The sequence below is a fragment of the Strix aluco genome, chromosome 25 (assembly GCF_031877795.1).
Source record: "Strix aluco isolate bStrAlu1 chromosome 25, bStrAlu1.hap1, whole genome shotgun sequence".
In the NCBI taxonomy this organism is placed as follows: domain Eukaryota; kingdom Metazoa; phylum Chordata; class Aves; order Strigiformes; family Strigidae; genus Strix; species Strix aluco.
Window position 1 is genome coordinate 3,116,345 of NC_133955.1, and position 6,864 is coordinate 3,123,208.

Consider the following 6,864-nt stretch of genomic DNA (forward strand, 5'->3'; position numbering starts at 1 on the left):
TCCGGCACTGCCTCCCCGGCACTGCATCCCTGTCACTGCATCCCTGTCACTGAATCCCTGTCACTGCATCCCTGGCACTGCATCCTGGGCACTGCCTGACACTGTATCCCTGGCACTGCCTGCCTGGCACTGCCTCCCTGGCACTGCATCCGGGGCACTGCATCCCTGGCACTGCCTGGCACTGCATCCCCAGCACTGCATCCCCAGCACTGCCTCCCTGGCACTGCCTCCCTGGCACTGCGTCCCATGTGTTACACTCCTGGCACTGCATCCCAGGCACTGCATCCCTACCACTGCATCCCAGGCCATACATCCCTGACACTGCATCCTGGGCACTGCCTGGCACTGCATCCCGTGTGTTACACCCCTGGCACCGCATCCCAGGCTGTACATCCCTGGCACTGCCTGGCACTGCCTCCCTGGCACTGCATCCTGGGCACTGCGTCCTGGGCCATACATCCCTGGCACTGCCTGACACTGCATCCCGGGCACTGCCTGGCACTGCCTCCTGGGCACTGCATCTCTGGCACTGCCTGTCACTGCCTCCCTGGCACTGCATCCCCAGCACTGCCTCCGTGGCACTGCCTCCCTGGTACTGCATCCCAGGCACTGCGTCCTGGGCCATACATCCCTGGCACTGTGTCCTGGGCACTGCCTGGCACCACATCCCATGTGTTACTTCCCTGGCACTGCATCCCTGGCACTGCCTCCCTGGCACTGCATCCCTGGCACTGCTTGGCACTGCATCCTGGGCACTGCGTCCCGGGCACTGCATCCCGGGCACTGCCTCCCATGTGTTACATCCCTGGCACTGCATCTTGGCACTGCATTCCATGTGTTGCATCCCTGGCACTGCCCCCCTGGCACTGCAGCCCTGGCACCCTCATCCCTCCGATCCCCCCCCAGCCCTGTGCCCCCTCCCCGGGCTGTGCCCGCTGCCCAAAAGCTGGTGCCCACAGGTGAGACCACCACCACGGTGTCACCCTTCGTGCCGGGCGGTGTCAGCGACGGGCAGTGGCACCGGGTCCAGCTCCACTATGTACAACAAGGTGGGGGCACCCCAGGGGACATGGAGGGGGGGGAAATGGGGGTGTAGAGGGGAGTGGGGTGAGGTTTGGGGGGGACAGAGAAAGAGGGGATGGAGGGTGAGGAGCTGGGGGGATAGAGGGGATGGAAAGGGGGGAGTTCAGGGGGACAGAGATGGAGGGGAGCAGGGAGGGGGTTTGGGGGGACAGGGATGGAGGGGAGTGTGGTGGAGGTTTTGGGGGGATGGAGGAAGAGGGGATGGAGGGGAGCATGGGGGGGTTGGGGGGACAGAAGAAGAGGGGATGGAGGGGAACAGGGTGGAGGTTTTGGGGGGATGGAGGGGAGCAGGGAGGGGGGTTTGGGGGGATGGAGGGAGCAGGGAGGGGGTTTAGAAGATGGAGGAAGAGGGGCTGGAGGGTGGGTGTTTGGGCGGACAGGAATGAAGGGGACCAGGGAAGGGGGTTTGGGGGGGTTGAGGGGGATAGAGGAGAGGGAGGGATAGAGGGTGGGGGTTTGGGAAATGGAAGAAGAGGGGAGGGAGGGATGGAGGGGAGATGGGTGGGGATTTGGGGGGACAAGAAGAGGGGATGGAGGAGCAGGGTAGGGGTCTGGGGGGGATGGAGGGGAGCAGGGAGAGGGTTTGGAGGATGGAGGGATGGGGGGAGCAGGGTGGGGGTCTGGGGGAACAGAAGAAGAGGAGATGGAGGGGAGCAGGGAGGAGATTTGGAGGGATGGGGGAGTGGGGGTGGGAGTTTGTGGGGGCTGGAGGGCAGAGGGAGGATGAGGAGCGGGATGAAGGCTGCGGGGCCGGGGGCACCAAGGGCCCACGGCTCGGGCGTTGTCCCCAGCCGGTGCTGGGGCGGTCGGGGCTGCCCCAGGGCCCCCTCGGAGCAGAAGGTGGCCGTGGTGACAGTGGACGACTGCGACACGGGCATGGCCCTGCGCTTCGGCCCCGTCCTGGGCAACTACTCCTGCGCGGCCCAGGGCACCCAGTCCGGCAGCAAGAAGTAAGGGTGGGAGGGGGGTGGGTGGGGGGGGTGGGTGTCCCTTGGGGTCCTCATGGGTTGGGAAATGGGTCCCTCGGGGTCGGTGACGGTGGGTGCTGTGCAGGTCGCTGGATCTGACGGGGCCGCTGCTGTTGGGCGGCGTGCCCACCCTGCCCGAGAGCTTCCCCATCCGCAGCCGGCAGTTTGTGGGGTGCATGAGGCACCTCCACATCGACCAGCGCCCCATCGACATGGCCGCCTTCATCGCCAACAACGGCACCCTGCCCGGTGCGGGGCATGTGGGGGCACGGCGGGGTGGGCAGGGGGTGTGGGGCTGGGGAAATGGCTGGCGATGGGGGGCAGAGGGGTGGGGGGTACCAGGGGGTGGGGATGGGTGGGGGCTGTGCCCTCTGGGCATGGAAAAGGGGTGTGTGGGGTTATGGGGTGCCAGGGTTGGGGGGTTGGGGGGGGGATCCAGGGGGCACGGGGCTGGGCAGTGCTTGGGGGGGGTCTCTGTGCCCCCTGGGCATGAGAACATGAGGCTGGGGGGTGTGGGGTGAAGGGGGGTGTCAGGGCTGTGGGGCTGGATGGGGGGCCAGGGAGGTGTGGGGGGGGGCTGTGTCCCCTGGCCGTGGGGACGTGGGGTCAGGGGGTGCCAGGGCTGTGGGGCTGGATGGGGGGCCAAGGAGGTGTGGGGGGGACGCTGTGGGGACATGGGGTCAGGGGGTGCCAGGGCTGTGGGGCTGGATGGGGGGCCAGGGGTTATGGGGGGGTGGCTGTGGGGACATGGGGTCAGGGGGTGCCAGGGCTGGAGGAGATCGAGGGCATGTGGGGCTGGGGCAGTGCCCGGGGGTCTCTGTGCCCCCTGGGCATGGGGCTGGGGCTTATGGGGCCAGTGGGGTGCCAGGGGTGTGGGGCTGGACAAGGGTCTGGGGGTGGCACCTGCTGGAGAATGGCCCAGGGGGACTTCGGGACCCAGTGCCGGAGGGTCTCGGTGCCCCCCGAGCATGGTGACGTGGGGCTGGGGGTGTGCCAGGCCGTGGGGCTGGCTGGGGGGCCAGGGTCCTGGGTGATGTGGGGGGGTTCGAGCCCCTTGTTCCCCCCCCCGGTCCAGGCTGCCCTGCCAAGAAGACGCTGTGTGACGCCAGCACGTGCCACAACGGTGGCACCTGCGTGCACGAGTGGGACAGCTTCAGCTGCCGCTGCCCGCTGGGCTTCGGGGGCAAAACCTGCCAGGAAGGTACCGGGGGGGGGCGCCGGGTGGGCATGGGGGGGTTCTGGGGGGTCAGCACCCACCCCACGCCCCGTCTCCCCGCAGAGATGGCGAGTCCCCAGCGGTTCCTGGGCAGCAGCCGTGTGTCCTGGAGCGGGCTGGCACTGCCCATCACCCTGCCCTGGCACCTGGGGCTCATGTTCCGCACCCGCCACCCCCGGGGCTGCTGCTGCGGGCTAGTGCTGGCCCCCGGGCCACCCTCACCCTCCAGGTGTGCCCCATGGGGAGGGGGGGGGGGGGCATGGGGGGTGGCATAGGGGTATGGCCGTGGGGGGAGGATGGTCATGGGGGGGGGGGGTATTGGCACAAGGGGTATTGGCCCGGGGGGGGCATTGGCATAGGGGTTATTGCCCCGGGGGGGGGTATTGGCATAGGGTGTATTGCCCTGGGGGGGGGGTATTGGCATAGGGGTTATTGCCCCGGGGGGGGGTTATTGGCATAGGGGGTATTGCCTCTGGGGGGGGGTATTGGCATAGGGGGTTATTGCCCCGGGGGGGGGGTTATTGGCATAGGGGTTATTGCCCCGGGGGGGGGGGTATTGGCATAGGGGTTATTGCCCCTGGGGGGGGGGGGTATTGGCATAGGGGGTATTGCCCCGGGGGGGGGGTATTGGCATAGGGGGTATTGCCCCGGGGGGCAATGCCAGGGGGGGCTATTGTCCTTGGGGGGGGTATTTCTCTTGGCAGGGAGTTATTGCCCGGGGGGGGGTATTTCCCTGAGGGGTATTTGCTTTGGGGGGGGTATTGCTGTGATGGTCTTACCCTTGGGGGGGTTATTGTCCTCGAGGGGGGGGGTATTGCCATGGTGATGGGGGGGGTGGTTGTGCCAGGGGTGTCCCCCCCCACCTTGAGGTGCGGGGGGCACTGACGTCCCTCTCGGCAGCTGAGCGAGGGGCAGGCGGAGGCGGGCGTCTGGCAGGGGGGGGTCCCGCCTGGCCTGGCTGCGGCTGCCCCACGCCAAGGTCAACGACGGCGACTGGCACCACCTGCAGCTGGAGCTGCGGGGGGCCCCCGGCCGGCCCCCCCCCCGCCACCCTCCTCCTCCTCGCCCTCGACTACGGCCGCCACCAGGTAGCCTGGGACCCCAGGGTGGGGAAACTGAGGCACGGGGCGGGCACCCTGCCCTGCTCACCCCATGGGTGCCACCATGGCACCCATGGGTGTCTCTGTGCCCCCCCCCACCCCGTGCCCGCAGGCGGTGGCCGATGTGGCTGGGGAGCTGCAGGGGCTGCGGCTGCGGACGCTGAGCGTGGGGGGGCTGGCGGGTGACGGTGGCACCGTGGAACAGGGCTTCCGCGGCTGCCTGCAGGTACGGGCAGGGGCGGGGGGGCACGGGCAGGGGGACATGGGACATTGGGCATATGGGCACGGGGGTGGGGGCAAAGGGGCGAGGGGGTGTGGGGACAGGGCATAGGGTGTGGGGCACGGTGGTGGGGGACATGGGCATGGGGACAGGGCGTGGGGACATGGGGAGGGGCATGGACATGGGCACCGGGACTTGCGCACAGGGCATGGGGACATGGGGACATGGGCATGGGGACAGGGCATGGGGACACGGGTTGGGGGGGGGCATGGACATGGGCACTGGGATGTGGGCACAGGACATGGGACATGGGGACATGGGCATGGGGACACGGGTTGGGGGGGGCCATGGACATGGGCACCGGGACGTGCGCACAGGGCATGGGGACATGGGGACATGGGCATGGGGACAGGGCATGGGGACATGGGCACAAGAAGGGGGCATGGACATGGGCACCGGGACGTGGGCACAGGACGTGGGGACATGGGGACATGGGCATGGGGACAGGGCGTGGGGACATGGGCACAAGAAGGGGGCACGGACATGGGCACCGGGATGTGCGCACAGGGCATGGGGACATGGGGACATGGGGACATGGGCACGGGAGGGGGCATGAGTATGGGCACAGGATGTGGGGACATGGGCACCGTGGGGGCACAGACATGGGCACTGGGACATGGGCACGGAGGGGGGGGGGGCATGGGTATGGGCATAGGGATATGGGCACAGGGCATGGGGACATGGTGCAGGACATGGGGACATGGGCACAGCAGCAGGGGACATGGGCACGGCGGGGGGGACATGGTGGCATGGCAGCAAGGGGCATGGATGTGGGCACAGGGACATGGGCACAGCAGCGGGAGGCAATGGGCATGATGGGGGGGGGACAGGGACATGGGCACAGGGACATGGGACGTGGGGACAGGGGACATATGGCCACAGGGGTGGTGGAAAAGGGGCAAAGGGGTGTGGGCTTGGGGACATGGCACAGAGCGCGGGGACATGGGCACGGCAGTGGGGGGCATGACATGGGTACAGGGACATGGGCATGGGGCATGGGGACATCGAATGGGGACAGGGACACAGGGCCATGCATATGGGTGTATGACATGGGACAGGGGACATCACGGGCAGGGGGACATTGGTTGCATGTGGGGGACGTGGGCACGGGGACAGGGGTATGGGCACAGGCATGGGGACAGGGGACATTTGGGCACGGGGACACAGGGCTCGGGGATGGGGTATATGGGCACAGGGGTGGTGGCAGAGGGGGCAGGGGGGTGTGGGCTTGGGGACATGGCACAGGGCGTGGGGACATGGCACAGGGGCGCAGGGGACGTGGGCACAGCAGTGGGGGCCAGGGGCACCAGCACAGGGGCGTGGGGACATTGAATGGGGACATGGGACGTTTGGGCACCAGGGATGGGTACAGGCATGGGGACATGGGGACATGGGGACAGGGTGCCCGTGGGCCACAGGGACACGGGGACATGACCCTGGGGCCTGGGCATGGGGACAGGGACACTGGCACAGGCGTAACTCCTGGGGGAGGGGTGTGTGTGGGGGGGTACGTTGATGTGGGGACGGGGGTGTCACGGCGGGGGGGGTGACAATGCGGCGGTGACACAGGGTCGTGCGCGTGGGCGAGACGGCGGCCAGCGCGGTGTCCCTGAGCGTGGCGCAGGCGGCGCGGGTCAACGTGGAGGGGGGCTGCGCCCTGCCCGACCCCCTGCGACTCGGGGCCCTGCCCCCCCCACAGCTACTGCAGCGACGACTGGGACAGCTTCTCCTGCCGCTGCCACCCCGGTGAGCGCCCGGGGACACCGCGGGGACACCACCCCTGCCGCTGCCACCCCTGGCACTGCCGCCCCGGTGCTGCCACCCCTGGTGCCGCCACCCCTGGCACTGCCACCCCTGGCACTGCCACCCCTGACACTGCCACCCCCAGCGCTGCCACCCCCCAGCGCTGCCACCCCTGGCACTGCCACCCCTGGTGCCACCACCCCTGACACTGCCGCCCCTGACACTGCCACCCCCGGCGCTACCACCCCTGGCACTGCCACCCTTTTCAGTGCCACCCCCAGTGGTGCCACCCCTGCCACCGTCACCCTTGGCACTGCCACCCTTGCACTGCCACCCCCGGTGCCGCCACCCCTGCCACTGCCACCCCCGGTGCTGCCACCCCTTCCACTGCCACCTCTGCCACTGCCACCTCTGCCACTGTCACCCTTGGCACTGCCACCCTTGCACTGCCACTCCCGGCGCTGCCACCCCTGG